Below are 19,327 nucleotides of genomic sequence, written 5' to 3' on the forward strand. Positions count from 1 at the left end.
TTAGTTGAAAGGGACTATGGACAACAAAAAATTTGTGACGTAATTTATGCACACGTAGACTTTCCCTTCGCCATTTATACCACGTGATATTCTGCTGACGTCACCGAGGTATTATAGCAGTCTAAAACGGTGTAAGTACCGTGGTACTTTTTGGGTCAATGGAGCGCCCACTTGCGTTGACCTCGCGTAGTTTCTGCAGATTGGGTATGACTATATGGTTGCTTCGATGTTGTGTACGGTGTGAGATCAGGTAGCTAGCTAGCAGAACGTGTATGAACATTCCAAAATCATCGACAGTATAAGCTAGAGATTGCAGAAAAGGTCAGTTTGACTTTACAATAAGATAAAAGAGATGTAATGTTGTCACCTCACGTAAATTGCGACACTCCCCCAACACAACCAGCAAAGGGAGTGGTAGGCAGCAATGTCTGACCGCAGCAATGTCTGACCTTTCATTTTAAACCTTCCCTAAACAACGGAGTATTATCGATTTACTCATCGTGCTCTGTTTACAAATTACATCGGACAACAGAACGAATACAATTAATAAGCTTTTCGAAACAGATGTAGTACCCTGTACAAATCGGTAAAGTATATGGGGTCCACCATTGATTTTATTCAAGGTGTTATTCCAGGTGGTACTGGTACCACCCCGATGGCATTGGTATCAGAACATGGCACACCGTGTTACTAGCCCTGCGTACATGTCTTTACCACCATGGTGGTACCTTATACCTCCTGGTGAGGTATAGAGTACCACCATTGATTTTATACATGGTGGTATCTATACCTACTGGTATGGCATGGGTATGTACCACCATTAATTTTATACATGGTGGAATACTGTACCTACTATTAAGGTACAACGTAAAGGTACCACCATTGATTTTATACATGGTGGTACCTATACCTAATGGTATGGCATGGGTATGTACCACCATTAATTTTATACATGATGGAATACTGAAGGTACGACGTATAGAGTACCACCATTGATTTATACATGGTTGTACCTTATACCTACTGGTATGGCATGGGTATATACCGCCATTAATTTTATACATGGTGGAATACTATAAGGTACGACATATAGGGTACATTCGTTGATTTATACATGGTGGTACCTTATACCTACTGGTATGGCATGGGTATGTAACACCATTAATTTTATACATGGTGGAATACTATAAGGTACGACATATAGGGTACATTCGTTGATTTATACATGGTGGTACCTTATACCTACTGGTATGGCATGGGTATGTAACACCATTAATTTTATACATGGTGGAATACTATAATGTATGACGTATAGGGTACAACCGTCGATTTATACATGGTACGTGGTACCTTATACCTACTGAAATGGCATGGGTATGTACCACCATTAATTTTATTCATGGTGGTACCCTATACCTCCTGGTGAGGTATAGAGTACCACAATTGATTTATACATGGTTGTACCTTATACCTACTGGTATGGCATGGGTATATACCACCATTAATTTTATACATGGTGGAATACGACATATAGGGTACAACCGTTGATTTATACATGGTGGTACCTTATACCTACTGGTATGGCATGGGTATGTACCACCATTAATTTTATTTATGGTGGTACCCTATACCTCTTGGTGAGGTATAAAGTACCACCATTGATTTTATACATTGTGGTACCTATACCTACTGGTATGGCATGGGTATATACCACCATTAATTTTATACATGGTGGTACCTTATACCTCCTGGTGAGGTATAGAGTACCACCATTGATTTTATAAAAGGTGGTACCCTATATGTAAGAGTAAGTTCTAGGGTACCACTATGATTTCATTCATGGTGGTACCTATACCTACTGGTATGGCATGGGTATGTACCACCATTAATTTTATACATGGTGGAATACTGTACCTACTAATAAGGTACGACGTATAGGGTACCACCATTGATTTTATACATGGTTACTATACTATGGTATGCATGGATTACTACATAATTTATGGCATGGTATATATACTACCATTAATTTTATACATGGTGGTACCTTATACCTCCTGGTGAGGTATAGAGTACAACCATTGATTTTATACATGGTGGTACCTATACCTACTGGTATGGCATGGGTATGTACCACCATTAATTTTATACATGATGGAACACTGTACATACTATTAAGGTACGAGGTATAGAGTACCACCATTGATTTATACATGGTTGTAGCTTATACCTACTGGTATGGCATGGGTATATACCACCATTAATTTTAAACATGGTGGAATACTGTATCTACTAATAGGATGCGTATAGAGTACCACCATTGATTTATATATGGTGGTACCTTATACCTACTGGTACGGCATGGGTATGTACCACCATTAATTTTTTACATGGTGGTACCCTATACCTCCTGGTGAGGTATAGAGTACCACCATTAATTTTATACATGGTGGTACCTCATACCTCTTGGTGAGGTATAGAGTACCACCATTAATTTTATACATGGTGGTACCCTATACCTCTTGGTGAGGTATAGAGTACCACCATTGATTTTATACATGGTGGTACCCTATACCTCCTGGTGAGGTATAGAGTACCACCATTAATTTTATACATGGTGGTACCCTATACCTCTTGGTGAGGTATAGAGTACCACCATTGATTTTATACATTGTGGTACCTATACCTACTGGTATGGCATGGGTAATTGTACCACCATTAATTTTATACATGGTGGAATACTGTACCTACTAATAAGGTATGATGTATAGGGTACCACCATTGATTTATACATGGTGGTACCTTATACGTACTAGTTTGGCATGGGTATGTACCACCATTAATTTTATACATGGTGGAGTGGGGGAGTACTGTACCTACTAATAAGGTACGACGTATAGGGTACCACCATTGATTTATACATGGTGGTACCTTATACATAATAGTATGGCATGGGTATATACCACCATTGATTTATACATGGTGGTACCTTATACATAATAGTATGGCATGGGTATATACCACCATTAATTTTATACATTGTGGTACCTTATACCTCCTGGTGAGGTATAGAGTACCACCATTGATTTTATACATTGTGGTACCTATGCCTATGGCATGGGTATGTACCACCATTAATTTTGTACATGGTGCAATACCTACTACTATAGGTACGACGTATAGGGTACCACCATTGATTTATACATGGTGGTACCTTATACCTACTGATATGGCATGGATATGTACCACCATTAATTTTAGTCCTGGTGGAAACTGTACCTACTAATAAGGTATGATGTATAGGGTACCACCATTGATTAATACATGGTGGTACCTTATACCTAATGGTATGGCATGGGTATGTACCACCATTAATTTTATACATGGTGGTACCTTATAGTATAAGCTTCTGGTGAGGTATAGAGTACCACTATTGATTTTATACATGGTGGTACCCTATATGTAATAGTAAGTTCTAGGGTACCACCTATGATTTCATTCATGGTGGTACCTATACCTACTGGTATGGTATGGGTATGTCCCCCATTAATTTTATACATGGTGGAATACTGTACGTACTAATAAGGTACGACGTATAGAGTACCACCATGGATTTATACACGGTGGTACCTTATACATAATGGTATGGCATGGGTATATACCACAATTTTATACATGGTGGTACCCTATACCTCCTGGTGAGGTATAGAGTACCACTGATGATTTTATACATGGTGGTACCTTATACCTACTGGTATGGCAGGGGTATGTACCACCATTAACTTTATACATGATTGTACCCTATACCTCCTGGTGAGGTATAGAGTACCACCATTGATTTAATACATGGTGGTACCTATACCTACTGGTATGGCATGGTTAATTGTACCACCTTTAATTTTATACATGATGGAATACTGTACCTACTAATAAGGTACAACGTATAGGCTACCACCATTGATTTATACATGGTGGTACCTTATACATAATGGTATGGCATGGGTATGTACCACCATTAATTTTATACATCATTGTACCCTGCAAACTGCATTTTGATCAGTCACGTGATTTGGCTGCAATCTTGGATTTTTTAAAAAAATACCAATTTAAACTCTCGTTTAGGTAAACGCCAGGTCAAACAGCAAAGTACTCAGCCAAGTTGCTGGGTAATTACCTAATTTGGTGTTCCAATAACTGGTGAGCCAAGTGTAAATCATTTGTAATTGCTGGGCATGAACCAGGTGAAGAGACTGTAAAATGTGATGTACCATCACAAGATGGATGACCTGTGATCAAACATGGGATTTGATGGACAAATCATATCAACTGGGTAGCTGGCAATGTCTTATTTAAAGAAAATAACAATTCTATAACACTATGGTGGACTAAATACATTTGTGTACCTTTCCTAGTTTGGCAAATCTTTTTCTATGAAGCAAGAACCAGGGGAGGCACCATACAGTGGGCAGGGTACCTAGAGCATTTACTTTGTACTTACTTATTGTTAAACATGTGAGTAATTTCTTGACAATATGAGAAGAACAACTAGGTCAATAGTCTATTTCTGATCTAAGGACTATTAACTTGTGTACCTCATGACATGCTTTTGTTATTAATTGTGTGGTTGCTGATTTAATTACAGGTGAATAAATTTGTTTTCATGGAAAGGAGAGCAGTATATAAGTTTCACAGATGTCAACGTGTGGCTGTACTACCGTTTATGTGACATCAAAAGATATAAGTTTATGCAGTCTTTACATACTTTTCTGTCTGAAGTATCGACAGGTTAGTGAATATGTCTTATGTTACAGATGTAGAATAGATGAAAATTTGAACCTGGTATAATGTAAAACATTTTGCTGTCATCACAGTGCACATCAGATTTGCATTCTTTCAGTCAATTTACTTTTTAAAGCTCTATTTGTAAGTATACAACTTCTCATTCTTTTGTCTGTTTGAAATTATTGTCCCATTTGATTAGACTTTCTACAGATGTTGATTATACATTCATGTGATAATGCAGAATATTTAGCAGTTTTTAGCTCATATTTGGTTTTATATATAAATACCAAAAAGAGCTTATATGATGAGTCTGAGTGGCGTCTGTGTCTGTATATTTGTGGGTATGTGCGGATGTATGTCCGTCACACACAAAGGCTCCCATACCGCCAAAGCTACCATCTCAGTATTTGGTGTACAGGTAGATGTAGGGGTTGAGATGTGAATTTGTTCAAATTAACACATCAGTGTGAAAAATGTGCAAATGAGGTAAGAAAATTGGAAATACTGCAAGTGTGCAGGAGTGGTGGCAGTGAACTGAATCAGCCCACACATCTGGATAAGAGGATTTTGACCTTTAATGTATTTGTATGCAGGGTACCTATTATGTTTGGGAGTGATAGCAGTAACTGAAACAGCTAATTTGTCATTTCCTGTCATTGTTTATGAACTGTGACATATTATCAGATCTGCTGAAACCATATGGATGTCTATTTTTGTACATCCATCAGGGTTTTACATGACGCGCATTTCTGCGTCCTTTACGCATAAAACCGGACGCAGGACCCCTCAAAAATTAAACCACGCGTCCCTTGGGACGCAGCAATATCTGTTGCTGGTGTACACCTTGCGAAGCTGCTGAACACGTAAAACACATCCCAGTAAACCTTACCGACCCCGTACTTTAACCCTTAAAGTGCCGCGTCGGTTTAAAACCGACACGGCATTCTCGCTCTCAGCGCCACGTCGGTATATAAACCGACAGTGATTGCGTTCTATGCTTATGCCTAACTTAGCTATGCATTGCCGAACTCAGCCAGAAGGAGGGTATTCCTGACCCTTTGAACCCAGTTTAGTACCATATAAGGACTAAAATAATGACATCATGCAGCCTAACAATCGAAAATTCCAGTAATTTATGCGAACTTTCTTCAAAAGAGGTCAGCGGTTTTCATGAATATTTAATCAGGTCTGCAGTTTCACCCGTACGCGGATACGGCCACAGTGCATTGAACGAAACACGTACGTACGTTTTGAAAGCTTTACCATGCCGTAGACACGGAAGACAACTATATTATGCCAAGCTACTGCCCTCTGGGTGATAGAAATGATAGATTTTACAGTTTTTTTGAGAATATTTTATGGAAAAATGACGCGATTTGGTGACCAAATCGATCGCGATAGTGAACTTCGAACGTATCGGCGGCCAAGATGGCAGCACTGTGTGATGCCTAACTCTCGACATGGAACCCGAGGTTAAGGTTTTCGAAGTCCAAAACATGCAAGATTGAGAAATTTGTAAGGATTCGGTTAAATTGAAGTGTATTTTGTGAATTTTCAAGCGTTTGACTGCCAAAAAGCCCCTTTAAACTGTTGATATTTGACCTCCGGCCGTCCTGAAGCGAGACGGCCATAACAGTCGACCCGGTTTGTAAATGAAATGTAGTTGTTCTGAACTGTTGACATTGCGAGACATTTCCTACGTGTTACGCATTTTTTTAACTGAAATAAACCGGACATGAAACTTTTTTCTCGATACTTAGTGGTTTCTTTCCATTTTGTGGCGGATTTTGTGGCGTGCTTGTCAAAAAATGTGATCAAACTTGGCGAACGGATTGACTAGTATGTATGGTAGTACGAGTCCGTGACTCGATAAGCCACAGATAGTTACACACGCGTACGTGAATTAAACTAATGTAAGTTGGGTCAAACACCAAAATTAATCGATAAAAAGGTTAGTGAAATGTGTTTTTGTCTTCAACTCTTCATTATAGTTATACAGGCGGTTCAAACTATACAGAGTCAGTTGAATATGCCCTATAGTTGTGTGCATGTGTTGCACAATAGTTACCCCTCCATGTACAATATGGAACCTTGTTGTCTCTGTGTATGCAAATTAATACTAATTGAACACAGTGAAGACCATGGCATTGATAAACTATAAAACATTTTTGTGAAATAAATTGGGACCCCCATATTTTGATGTAGGACTCCCATTTTCTAACACCAGGAGTCCCAGGGACTCTCAAAAGTTAAAAGTGATGTAAAACCCTGATCCATGGTAGCAAGATTCTCCTGCTATGCATGTTGCTAAAGTTGACCTTCAATACCTAAAGTTTCAGACCTTATTTACTTTTGTCATTCTTAATTTTCTGGTTTAAATACTTCTTGTTTTTCTGGTTGTATTTCTTGTTGTTTTTCTGGTTGTACTGTGCAGAAATTGTCATAAAATCAATGCATAATTTTCCTGCACTGAACAGATAGAAATAACACTATTGTTGATCTTTGGTATGTACCAATTCTGATCAAATTTGAGCGACACCGTATAATTGCAGTATTTTTAGATAAATGGCAGTCTGCTTTGTTTGACTATTTTTTGAAATTGACTATACAAAGAATATCCAAAGAGCACTGCACCAACTTGATAGAACTTTTGACATGTTCTTCTTACAAAACACTTGAAGAGATTTTCAACCAAGGTTTATAAAGCTAACTTTGTTTGATATGAGTTCATGTACTCACCTCACATTAACTTAAAAACATGAAATGAGATATGACATACATGTACAGCATGTTGTATTTTTTGGCCAACAGACTTCTTACTGAAATACCCTGATTGCATTCACTGTCAAGTGACCAGAAGTATCGCTGAAGAAATAGATAGTATTGTGAATGTGTCATGAGCATCATACTTTGAAGGTAGGAATGCTTATGTTGACTGAAAGACATAAAATTATACAGCATTTATTTCAAAGCAACATCATTATTTCATCAGGAGTAAGGCATTCTTTGTTATAAAATCCATAAGGGTTAATTTTGGAACATACCAGACTTATAGTTAGCTCAGATTTTCTATTAAGAAGTACTGTTTTTACTAGTAATTCCATTTACCACATACAGATGGATTTTCTGTCTGTCTAGCCATCCATTAATATTTTCCGAAGGAGCCACTGGCAACAACACAGAATTTAACATGTCATCTCTGTCAACATTTGCAGGAAGAGGCCTATTTCTCTGCTACTACCGGTACTAGCTGTGAAATTTGGTGTGGGGGCAACCTGAGTCAGACAGTTACAAATTGTACAATATTTGCATATTTGTATTTTGGACAACTTTGCCACGTTTGGTCAAAAAGCTATCGTCTCTGAAAGTACTGGTCTGATTGCCGTGAGAATTTTGATGCATGTTCTCAAGTGACCTTTGTCAGATGTGTAAAAGTCCTCTTGAAATATGCATATTTATGTTGTTGGTGCATTTTTGCCATTTTTGTCAGAAATTCTATTTCTCCAAAAAGCTTGTTGATTGATTTTAAATTTTGTGTTCTCATATCTTGTGATGACCTAAAACAGATTTGTAAAAAATGTTTGAAAATTACATATTTGTATTTTTGGCCAATTTTCACCATTTTGTTCAGAAAATTGTTTGGTTTGACTGTTATGAAAGTTAGCATGCACAGGTTCTTATCAGTAAAGTGGGTAAATTTCCCCTGGGAATGGTGAAATTTGCACATGTTTTTGGGGCAATTTTTGCTTTTTTTAATAAAAAATTCTTGTCTGTCTTGCCAGTAAAATTTCTTTGAAGTTTGCTATGTAGGTACCTTAAGTTGACCTGGTTAAGATTTCTTTAAATCATGGTGAAAGTTGTATAAGTGTAGTTTTAGTGCAATTTTTGCTGTTTTTGTGTGAAATTCTTGAAAACATTCGTCCAACTGCTTGTTTTATATTTCTGTACAAATTTATTTGCACAGTTGCCTTGCGTCAGTATGTTTAATATCACAGCTGCTCTATCTGCTGCTAGGTGGCTTGCTTTGCATTATTTCCTTATTTTTTTCAAACCAAGTTCATTCATGTTAATATTCTAATGAAGAACATTGTGTAGAAGTATCAATAGTCACTAATTTTGACTACCGTATGTGCACAAGTTTGAACAGGTTAAATAATAAAGATGCTTCACTCGTAAAATTGCTGCCCTCATGCAATACTAAAGCTGGATTTTGCCTGTCCAATGCACAACACTCACTGACTTACATTTTGTAGTTGTGTTCTTTTATCTGTTACATGGTGTGTTTTTAACAATATTTCCTGCTTATTTTTTTACGTGGTCAAAACTGTTGAATTTGCATTACAATTTTTACACTATAACATTTTTTTAAAAATAATGATTTGAAATTTCAACATTCAATTTCAGTTTTCATGTTTCAATTTTCACATTTAGTGAAGTAGGTTTTGGCTATATACAATCATCTATTGTGGTTGACACAATTTTGAGAAGGCAAATTTAGCAGTGTTTAACAAATAGAATTGTATTAAAAGTGTTGCACTGAAGCCTTTGCATTAGAAAGCAAAATAAAGGAAAAAAAAGAAAAATCTGTAAGTATTGCTCTTCTTAGGGGCGACGTCAAAAGTTCAATGTAGGATAAAAAACTTAATTCCCTTAGTTTTCCCCCAACCCCACCCCCCCTAGAAACTTAATCGACTTATATTGAATCTATTGGCAGGCTCTTTCTATATAAAGCGAAGCCAAGGACCAGTCCATTATGGAGTGAAATAAAAAACGACTAAAATAATACTTCATTAACACTGAGAACACATTTTAATTTTGTGTTTTATCCAATGAAAATACAACAATATTAACAACAATTTGAAGTTTATCGATGATTGAACAAGAACAATGCAAATAAAGCCCAGGTTTCTCCTTTCAGAGGTAAGACCTCAAATCGATTTGTCAGATAGAAACTTTTTGGGGTCAAAACAACCCCTCCCCTCTCCAAATTAAAAGGATTTAGTTATTTATCTGACATCCAACTTTTGACGCTGCCCCTTACAAAGTTAAGGCTTTATGGTATGAGCTTGTCAAGAAGTTCTAAGAATAACACTCTTTGCCAAGCTCTTGTTGTGGTGACCCATAACGCCACTTTTACTAGATTAATTGATTCCTTTGCATAATTTGCAAAAACATTTAAGATAGAAATTTCCTGCTTAAAGACATTATAGTTTAATGGAAGGCTTTCTTTATTTATGCAACTGAAAGTAGCTTTTCCTCCTACATTTTTACAGAGCATACCTATGTCCACATTGTACAGGTAGACTGTTCAGGTGATGGTGATGAAGTCAGGGTAAGTTAACATTAAAGTTGGGTAAAGTTAGGTATGGATACCTTGAGCAGGGATTGAAATTCATATTTTCTGGTAGAGTTGGCTACCACAATCATGTACATGCATTAACTCATTGCCTTTGAAATTGAAATGAGGACAAGACACTTTAACCCTTTTCCTGCCAAGCCTCCCTGTCCATTATCCTGCCAAGTCGTTCAAAACCGGCCCCCTTTTCCTTGTCTACAGAAGATTGGCTCTCCTGCACGCTTTCCTGCTAGGCATATTTGGCGGGAAAATACCGCATTTTTGGGGTATGATTACCGACCATATATGTGTTCGACTTCCAAAATTTTTGAATGCCCGTATAGAGGGGCACCCTCATGGGGTTGTGAAAATAATGAGGTCTTTGGCGTTGTTTGCCCTGGGGGACGTGTACCGGTACTTTTATTGCCGTTTCTAGCTTACTTTTGCAGAAGTAAAGCCCATTCGCCATCACGCACGTCCACACTGCGGAAACATCACCTCACTCATGGGTTAGTAGAAGACCCAGGGGTTAGTGCTATGGGTGCAGCAGCACCCTCAAACCTGTCCTGTTCCCCCTGGGTTGTGTCACTTGGCCACGTACTTTTAATGACTTAGCAGAGTCGCACACTGCAGTCAGTTTTGACATGGTGTCAACGACTTAGCTTTGCCATTGAAGGAAAGAGTGTACGTAGTTTGGCTAGTTCAGTGCACAGTTAGCTTGTTAGTGTGTTACCGTTTCCTAACAGGTTAGTTGTGCAGTTGTTAGTAAGGTGCAGTTTTGTACCATCTTAGCTCTGCGTAGTACAATTGCTGTATTTACTACCCATACAACAGATGGTTGGTAGAACATCTGCGTTGCACAAGCACAGCCTCCGTTGGGCTGTGCCCCTCCCACGTGATACGACGCATGTTCATCCATTACTATAGCGTCCTTACGGATCTGCCAAAATGAAACCGGGGTACAAATGAAACGAACAAAAATATGCAGTCATGGTAGAGTAGTTTATTCGGGAATAATGTACAAATATGCCAAACAATAAATCTTTGAGTCTGTCTCGACGTCCGAGTGCCAGGTCCGTGTTACAAAAATTACAATCGGGGGAATTGTAATTTATGTGGACAAAATAATCCGTGTTTCAATTTACAATCAGCGGATCGTAAAGCACAAACAAACGGCATAAACATGCTCGAAATTTGATCATGGTCTGTGTTAAATCGTAAGAATACAGTCAAGAAGAGCACCACTGTAGGGAGAAGCTATCCCGGTCCATGTTATTAGTTTATCTACATACGTCGGGTTCTCTTGATGATGGGTGTTGTCTGGGATGTGTGAGCAGAGGTCTGCACTCCAACACTCCTCTTACCTCGCAGCACCATCTGATGATGAAATGCTGCAAAACAATCGCCCTCGTGAAGATGAACCCCGCACAGACTACATCCTTTGGACGTCTCAGACAGTCGTCCACTGGCAGTGGTCTTACCCTCTCTGCTGCACACTTTACAACATTTCTGCCGTCCCTCCAAACGGCTGACAACGTGCAGGTGCTGAACTCCATTAAATTTTCACAGCTGATTGTCAACAAAAACATTTCTCAGTTTTTCTGTAACTTTTTTGAAAGTCAAGTTATCGCCACATCATTAAGCTTCATGGTGAACATATTCAGCTGTTAGACTTTGACAAACAATTGTGAAAAAAGTAAAGCCCTATTCAAAAATCTGAGACATGTTATTTTAGACGGTATCCGGAAGCTCAATTACCCTTGCTTACTGAGGCAGTTGACCTTGTCTGTTGTGACTTATACTTTTTTAAATCAATTTGGCAAAATTCAGTGTTTTTTACTTAAATCTCGAACATAAATGATCTCATTTAAATGTTATTAATAATATAGTAAATTCACAAAAGCAGCTGGTGGGTGATATATAATACCTAGGTCAAAATTCACATTTTGATGTCCAAATTCAAGTCCGAAAATAGGTAGTCGGGAACCTAACACACTAACATAACCTCTCACAAGCACTGTATGGCTATTTCAATCTAGCCATCACTACCTTATCAAAATTTCAAAAATTTACTGTTTCTGAAAAAGAGTCCTGACACATCCTCTAAGTTTGTTCTACTTTTACATGCCTTGAATTGACATACCTACCACATGTACATCAATATTATCCGGCTTTTTTGTTGATTCACATCAGTAACAATTCACTGTACAAAGCTTGATAAATGTTACTTCTGTTGTGTTGTCAGTCAGGCAGATTGAAACGATGGCACAATTTGGTCATAATGAGTTTGAATTTAAATTTTGAGTTATAGAAATGTCAAACTAAATAATTTTTTTTTCTTTTCCAGTGTGCTGAGAAGGCCATGCATAATCCGTCTGCTTACAGCCAAATGGACAAACTAAACAGCCAGGGTGCTGAGGAGCACAACTTCAGCCTTAGTAAACTAAAGTCACAGTTGTCCTTCATGAATATGCATAACTTTCAAGAACATTGTAAATTATTCATGTGGAATCAAAACCAGAAGTCAAAATCAAAGGCAAATATGATGAATGTCAATGTATTCTTGGAAGACTTAAAGTCTTTAGTGTCACTGTAATTGGACACCAGAGTGCCTTCAGGCTGTGTGATGCCCTGTATTGCCACTGTGTCTATGTCTGGTGCCCAGTGACTGTAGATAGATTTGAGCACTGATAACTTAAAAACCTCTTTGTCCAAATCATACATTTTAGTACATGGTATTTTCATGTAGGATATACATCTGATTAAAGTTTGTTAGCTTGGCTTGTAAATAAATTTCAACAAAATGTCATATTGCAGTGCATCTTTCATCTACCATTACCATATTTAATGATTTTCTGTAGGTAAACATTAGCACAAAACATAATCAAGCAAACTTAAAGCCCCAGTGCTGCTAACTTCGGATGGTTTTTTCATTATTTTTATCTTATAAATCAATTGCAACTTCTTATTCTACTCCCCAAAGAATGTTGAAACACCCACTATTTAGCTTGTCAACTTAGCGTCTATATGTGTAAAATGCATGAATATTGTTCACATTTGAATTCTAGTCCGGACCAGAAGTCAGTTTTCAACAATAACAATGCATTTTACAACCATAGGGGCTGAGTTTTCAAGCTGGATACTGTGTATATCAACATTTTTTGGGGAGGAGAACAAGGAATTATTGTTCACATTCAAAATAAAAATGATGAAATTATCATCAGAAGTTAGCAGCACTGGGGCTATAATAATAAAATTACAGATACTCTGTCAAGTCATAGGATATTATGCTTTAAAGTTGGTGAGTGTGGCTTACTTATTTAGTGCTCATCTGCATTTTTAGCTCACAATTTGTTATAACAATGTGAAAGTATCATATAAGCTGAAGTCGGTGGCATCTGTATGTATGTATTTATGTATGTCGTATGTACAGTCTCTTTACAGAGATTGTTGCGGCGTGGAAAATTAAAACATAGCTAGGGAGTCTCAGCAGTATCTACACTAATCTCTGCCACAGGTGACGGATTTCACCAACTCTTTGGGTATTGCGCGTTTTCTATGATATTCATTTTTTGTCTTTTTTATATTTAATACTTGGAACAAAAAAAAATGAATAACACACTGGTTTTCAATATCGATAGTCTATTCCGTGAAAACTTGCAAAACATAGACCTTGCTCTAGGTTACATGGATGTGAATTGATGATTCAAAATATATGCCCCAACGGCTGTCTGCTTTGCAGACGCAATTTTAAAGTTTTAGCAGAATATTATATTTACTAGTGTATAATGTATCAATTTTACGAGTGTACAGAAATTGCAATCTCTAGCTAGATAGCTCCTATCAAAATCTGCTATTTCCGCAAAGTCTGTTGAGCCAGTTGGGCACGCCCGGGACTGAAAGAAGTCCAAGTTTAGAATATTCAAATTTGCCTGCAGCAGAGATTGGTGGGGGCGCGTGGTCAACTACTCTGAAACCCTGTAGTTTGGTTCAAATTATCCACGCAGCACTGCTTCCCCGTTGCTCTTTAAAATCTCTGTGTGGAGATTGACGTACAGTATGTCCTTCAACTTCAAAACTCACGCACCACTGCTCTTTTTAGTGCGGTATTTGTTCTGTGGATGCAGCCTTGGCTGTAGATGGGATTTTGTTCAAATGAAGTTTGCAGTGCCCAAATTATGCAAATGAGCTTTAAAAAATGTGAAAATGGTCAAAATGCTGGTTTGATTGCTTTGAAAACTAGTATGCAAATACCTTAGGTAGACTTTATACCGTCTTATGTATACCTTGAAGATATCTTGAAGTTTGTATTTTTGCTTAATTTTTAGCTCACATTTGGTATACCAATGTGAGGTTATCGTATAAGCTGAATCAGTCATTTGCATCTGATTTGCATGTCTGTATGTCTGTATATTTGTGGGTATGTGCGGATGTATGTCCGTCACACACAAAGGCTCCCATACCGCCAAAGCTACCGTCTCAGTATTTGGTGTACAGGTAGATGTAGGGGTTGAGATGTGAATTTGTTCAAATGAACACATCAGTGTCAAAAATGTGCAAATGAGGTAAGAAAAAGGGAAATACTGCAAGTGTGCAGGAGTGGTGGCAGTGAACTGAATCAGCCCACACATCTGAATAAGAGGATTTTGACCTTTAACCTATTTGTATGCAGGGTACCTATTATGTTTGGGAGTGGTAGCAGTAACTGAAACAGCTAATTGATCATTTTCTGTCAATGTTTATGAACTGTGACATATTAACAGATCTGCTGAAACCATATGGATGTCTATTTTTGTACATCCATGGTAGAAAGATTCTCTGCTATGCATGTTGCTAAAGTTGACCTTCAGTACCTAAAGTTTCAGACCTTATTTACTTTTGTCATTCTTAATTTTCTGGTTTAAATATTTCTTGTTGTTTTTCTGGTTGTACTGTGCAGAAATTGTCATAACATCAACGTATAATTTTCCTGCACTGAACAGATAGAAATAACACTTATTGTTGATCTTTGGTATGTACCAATTCTGATCAAATTTGAGCGACACCGTATAATTGCGGTATTTTTTGGTTATTTTTCTCATTTTAAGTAAAAATTCTTCTTCTCTGTAATCGCCAGCCCAGTTTCTCTCAAATTTGGGTTGGATGTTTTCAAGGGTGTAACCCTTCTAATTTGTTCAAATTATGATAAAATTGGAAAAATTACTGTTTTGGGGCAATTTTTGTCATTTTGGTCAAAAAATCATAAAAAAGTATTCTTTTTAAAGCCCATGGACAGAAATTTTTGTATTTGGTGTACAGATGTCCAGGGATGACAATATGTGGATTGTGAAAGTTGTCCTGAAATATGCAAATTTGTATTTTTAAGACAATTTTGTCATGTTTGGTCAAGAAAACTTGTTCTCAAAATTACTTTGTCTGATAGCTTTTTAATTTAGTACAAAAGCCCCGAGGGATGTGATTAGATAAATTTTCTGTTCAAAACGTTGGGAAGCCCCAAAATTTTTATATTTTAGGTAACTTTCTCAGTTTGTGACCTTGAATGACCTACACCAGCCCAGGATATGTTATGAGACAGTTTTGAAAGCTGTGAACATAGTTTTGTCATATTTGGTACTGATTTGTAGTAAAGTTTGTTCCAGAAATCAAACCTGAGGTAATTTTTTCATTGCGGATCAATTTTTGCAATATTTCCATGTAAAACACAAGAACTGATGAGAAATTTGGATCCCGGATATTTCCAAATGTTGTAATTACCCCCACAGTGGAAGGCATTTTACTATCTGTAACTAATTTAAGTGCTGTTTACATTCGAATGATAGTACTCATAGCATTAATTAAAAAATCCCATCAGGTGTCATCCTATCACCAAATTCCATCTACTTGAAAAGTTAACGATTGTAAACGTAATGATTAGAAAAGGTCTTCATTGTAAAGTTGAAAAAATTGCTCTACTAGTATAACAAAATTTAACACATATGAAAATTCTTGGTGTTAGCATTTGAAACATTTGTTTTTCTATGGAAGACACATGAATTCTGTAAATTGAATAGTATTAAAAATTGTTTGATTGGCACATAATATTTTACATAGCCTCAATATGATCTGCTTATTTCTAAACTTTTGTTGATCTATTCTGTAGTCAACATGATTACAGCACTCAGACTGAGCCAAGCAAGACAGTAATATCAACCAAGTGATTTCCTTGCAATGTTCTCCAATTTACCCAATTATACGTTGCGGAGGAAATGGAGAACGTATTCCCTGTTGAACTCCCAACATGGCACAGTAATATAGTCAGAATGTAAATGTATGATTAATAACATTACTGCTGTTTCTTTGAAGAGAGTGCATGAAAGACAACTTTATAGTCAGAAAATGTATTTATATATATCTTTGTATCACAAGCTCTGATTTGTTGATGAACATTGAAAGCTGCATTCTTGAGTCTCATTTTCTTATGAAAGGGTGTATGAAATGTATCTATTGTTGATTTTTGTACTATTCAGCATTTGTGGTAAATAAAAATTATTATTATTATTATTATTATTATTATTATTATTAATATCCTACTACTACCGGTACTCAATTACTGCTACTAATACTACCACAACAGGCCAAATTTTCAGAACAAATTAGTACCATGAAAATATGACATGGACATGAACATCATTTTGTGCACTATGATTAAAGACACAAGATCAATTTTTTCAGGTGATCAATTTATGGATGTTCAGTGTGAAAATATACTTTCTGAAATTGTTACCGTGGAAAAATACCAAACTGAAATGAACCCAACTTTTGTGCTAGCTCAACCAGAATACCCTTCTTAAAATGTTTACAGTAGTGATTAATGGCATATTAAATAGAAAGACTTAAATTTTCATGTTCAATTAAATACTTCCCATTAAAACTTGTCATGATAAAGTGAATATGATGTTTTTAGCTCCGCTGTCAGCGACGCGGAGCTTATCAAATAGGTTGATTTTCCGTCTCTGTCGTCATCCGTCGTCCTCGTTCGTCAACAATTGCCTCTCCTCTGAAACCGCAAGTCCAATTGCTTTGAAATTTTATATGCAGTTCACTTGGGGTGACCACACTTAAGTTTGTTCAAATCGTGGTGAAATTTGCATATTTGTATTTTTGGGGCAATTTTTGGTGCTTTTGGTAAAAAAATCTTCTCTGAAACCGCTTGTCAGATTGCTTTGAAATTTGATATGCAGTTTACTTAGGGTGATTTCAGTCAGATTTGTTCAAATCGTGGTGAAATTTGCATATTTGTATTTTTAAGGCATTTTTTGTCATTTTGGGTAAAAAAATCTTTAAAAATCTTCTTCTTCAAAACTACCTGTCAGATAGCTTTGAAATTTGGTAAACAGGTTCCTACATATAAACTACATGATATTTATTGAAATTATGATGAAATCTGCAATTTTGTATTTTGGGGGCAATTTTTGCCATTTTTGGTCAAAAAATGTGTATTTCCAAAACTACTCATCTGATAGCTTTGCAATTTGGTATACAGGTTTCTACAGATCACTTTAATGATATTTGTTGAAATAATGATGAAATTTTGGGGCAATTTTTGCCATTTTTGGTCAAAAAAGTACTGGTCTGATAGCTTTGAAATTTGGTATACAGGTTTCTACAGATGAGCTAAGTAATATATATTGAATTTCTGATGAAATCTGTAATTTTGTATTTTAGGGCAATTTTGCCATTTTTGGTCAAAACGTTTATTTCCAAAACTACTCATCTGATAGCTTTGAAATTTGGTATACAGGTTTCTATAGATGAATTAAATGATATTTATTGAAATAATGATGAAATCTACAATTTTGAATTTTTTGGGCAATTTTTCCCATTTTTGGTCAAATAATGTGTTTCTCAAAAAACGTACTGGTCTAACAGCTTTGAAATTTGGTATGCAGGTTTCTATAGATGAAGTTATGAACTAAATTTGATCTCTTGAAATTATGATGAAATCTGCAATTTTTATTCTTGGGGGTAATTGTTGCCATTTTTGGTCAGAAAATTTTATTCTCAAAAAACTACTCATCAGATAGCTTTGGTTGACATGTTCTTAGGAATGATCCGATGTGATATACCGGGGTATTCAAAGTATGATGAAATCTTCAATTGTGTATTTTTGCAGCTTATTTTAGCCACTTTTTTCTGACCTCTGCATTGAGCTATCAAAGATTTCCACCTTCTTCATCAACATGGGTAAAAAATAGTTATTCTCTACATAAACACAGCGGAGCTATATCGGCTGCTAGGTTGCTTGTGAGAAATGCAACTTAACAATCAATTTTCAACAGCAATCAACTGTATTTTCAAAGTAATTTGGAAAAAGTAATACTTTTGGCCCGAAAACGCTTGCCAAGCAACACCAAACCTTTTGTTTGCTAACTCAAACAACCATAATGATAATGGTAAATATGATATTCATGCCCGCTTTTGGAATGCCACTATTTTGGCCAGCTCTTAGCTATAGTTTCACATTAAACATGTTTCTAATTTATCAGGTATAATAAAAATGATGATGATTATTATCACTATTATCTCTTATAGAGTGCATTACATTTTTAAAAAATCTCAATGCGCTTTACACAACATTAAAACTGAAAGAGATAAAAAAAACCAATTGCGTGATAAAAGCTGCAAAACACTAGGAGATAAAAAAAATTGCAAGATAAAAGTAAGAAAATGAACTACTCTAGGAATAAAAATATGGAAGTACCATAGTGTTTAAATAGTGACGGTACACTATACGTGTCTTTCAGGTATAGGGTGCCGTAATGATTAAACACAGTACGGCACTTTATACACGAGAGACGCTATAGAGTACTATTGCCATTTAATCATTACGGTACCCTATAGGCTTACCTGTATTTCAGGTACAGGGTACCGTAATGTTTAAAGACAATATAATACAGCACTTTATACAGGAATGATGGTAACGGTACCCTACAGGCGTCTCGTGTATAAAGTGTGGTACTGTGTTTAAACATTACGGTACCCTATACCTGAAAGACAGGTATAGGGTACCGTAATGTTTAAATGGTAACTGTACCTTATTTAAACATTACGGTACCCTATACCTGAAATACAGGTATAGGGTACCGTAATGATTAAACACAGTACGGCACTTTATACACGAGAGACGCTATAGAGTACTATTGCCATTTAATCATTACGGTACCCTATAGG

General features: G+C 36.5%; 1 long non-coding RNA gene across 1 annotated transcript; it reads left to right on the forward strand.

Annotated features, from left to right (window-relative positions):
* Nucleotides 1–183: 183 nt before the first annotated feature.
* Nucleotides 184–16,660, forward strand: LOC139120836 (uncharacterized). The gene is made up of 5 exons (XR_011549152.1): nt 184–321; nt 4,643–4,785; nt 7,594–7,698; nt 10,056–10,114; nt 12,465–16,660. It is a non-coding gene; the product is annotated as an uncharacterized lncRNA (long non-coding RNA).
* Nucleotides 16,661–19,327: the final 2,667 nt, after the last annotated feature.

Source organism: Ptychodera flava, chromosome 2 (assembly GCF_041260155.1).
Source record: "Ptychodera flava strain L36383 chromosome 2, AS_Pfla_20210202, whole genome shotgun sequence".
Taxonomy (NCBI): domain Eukaryota; kingdom Metazoa; phylum Hemichordata; class Enteropneusta; family Ptychoderidae; genus Ptychodera; species Ptychodera flava.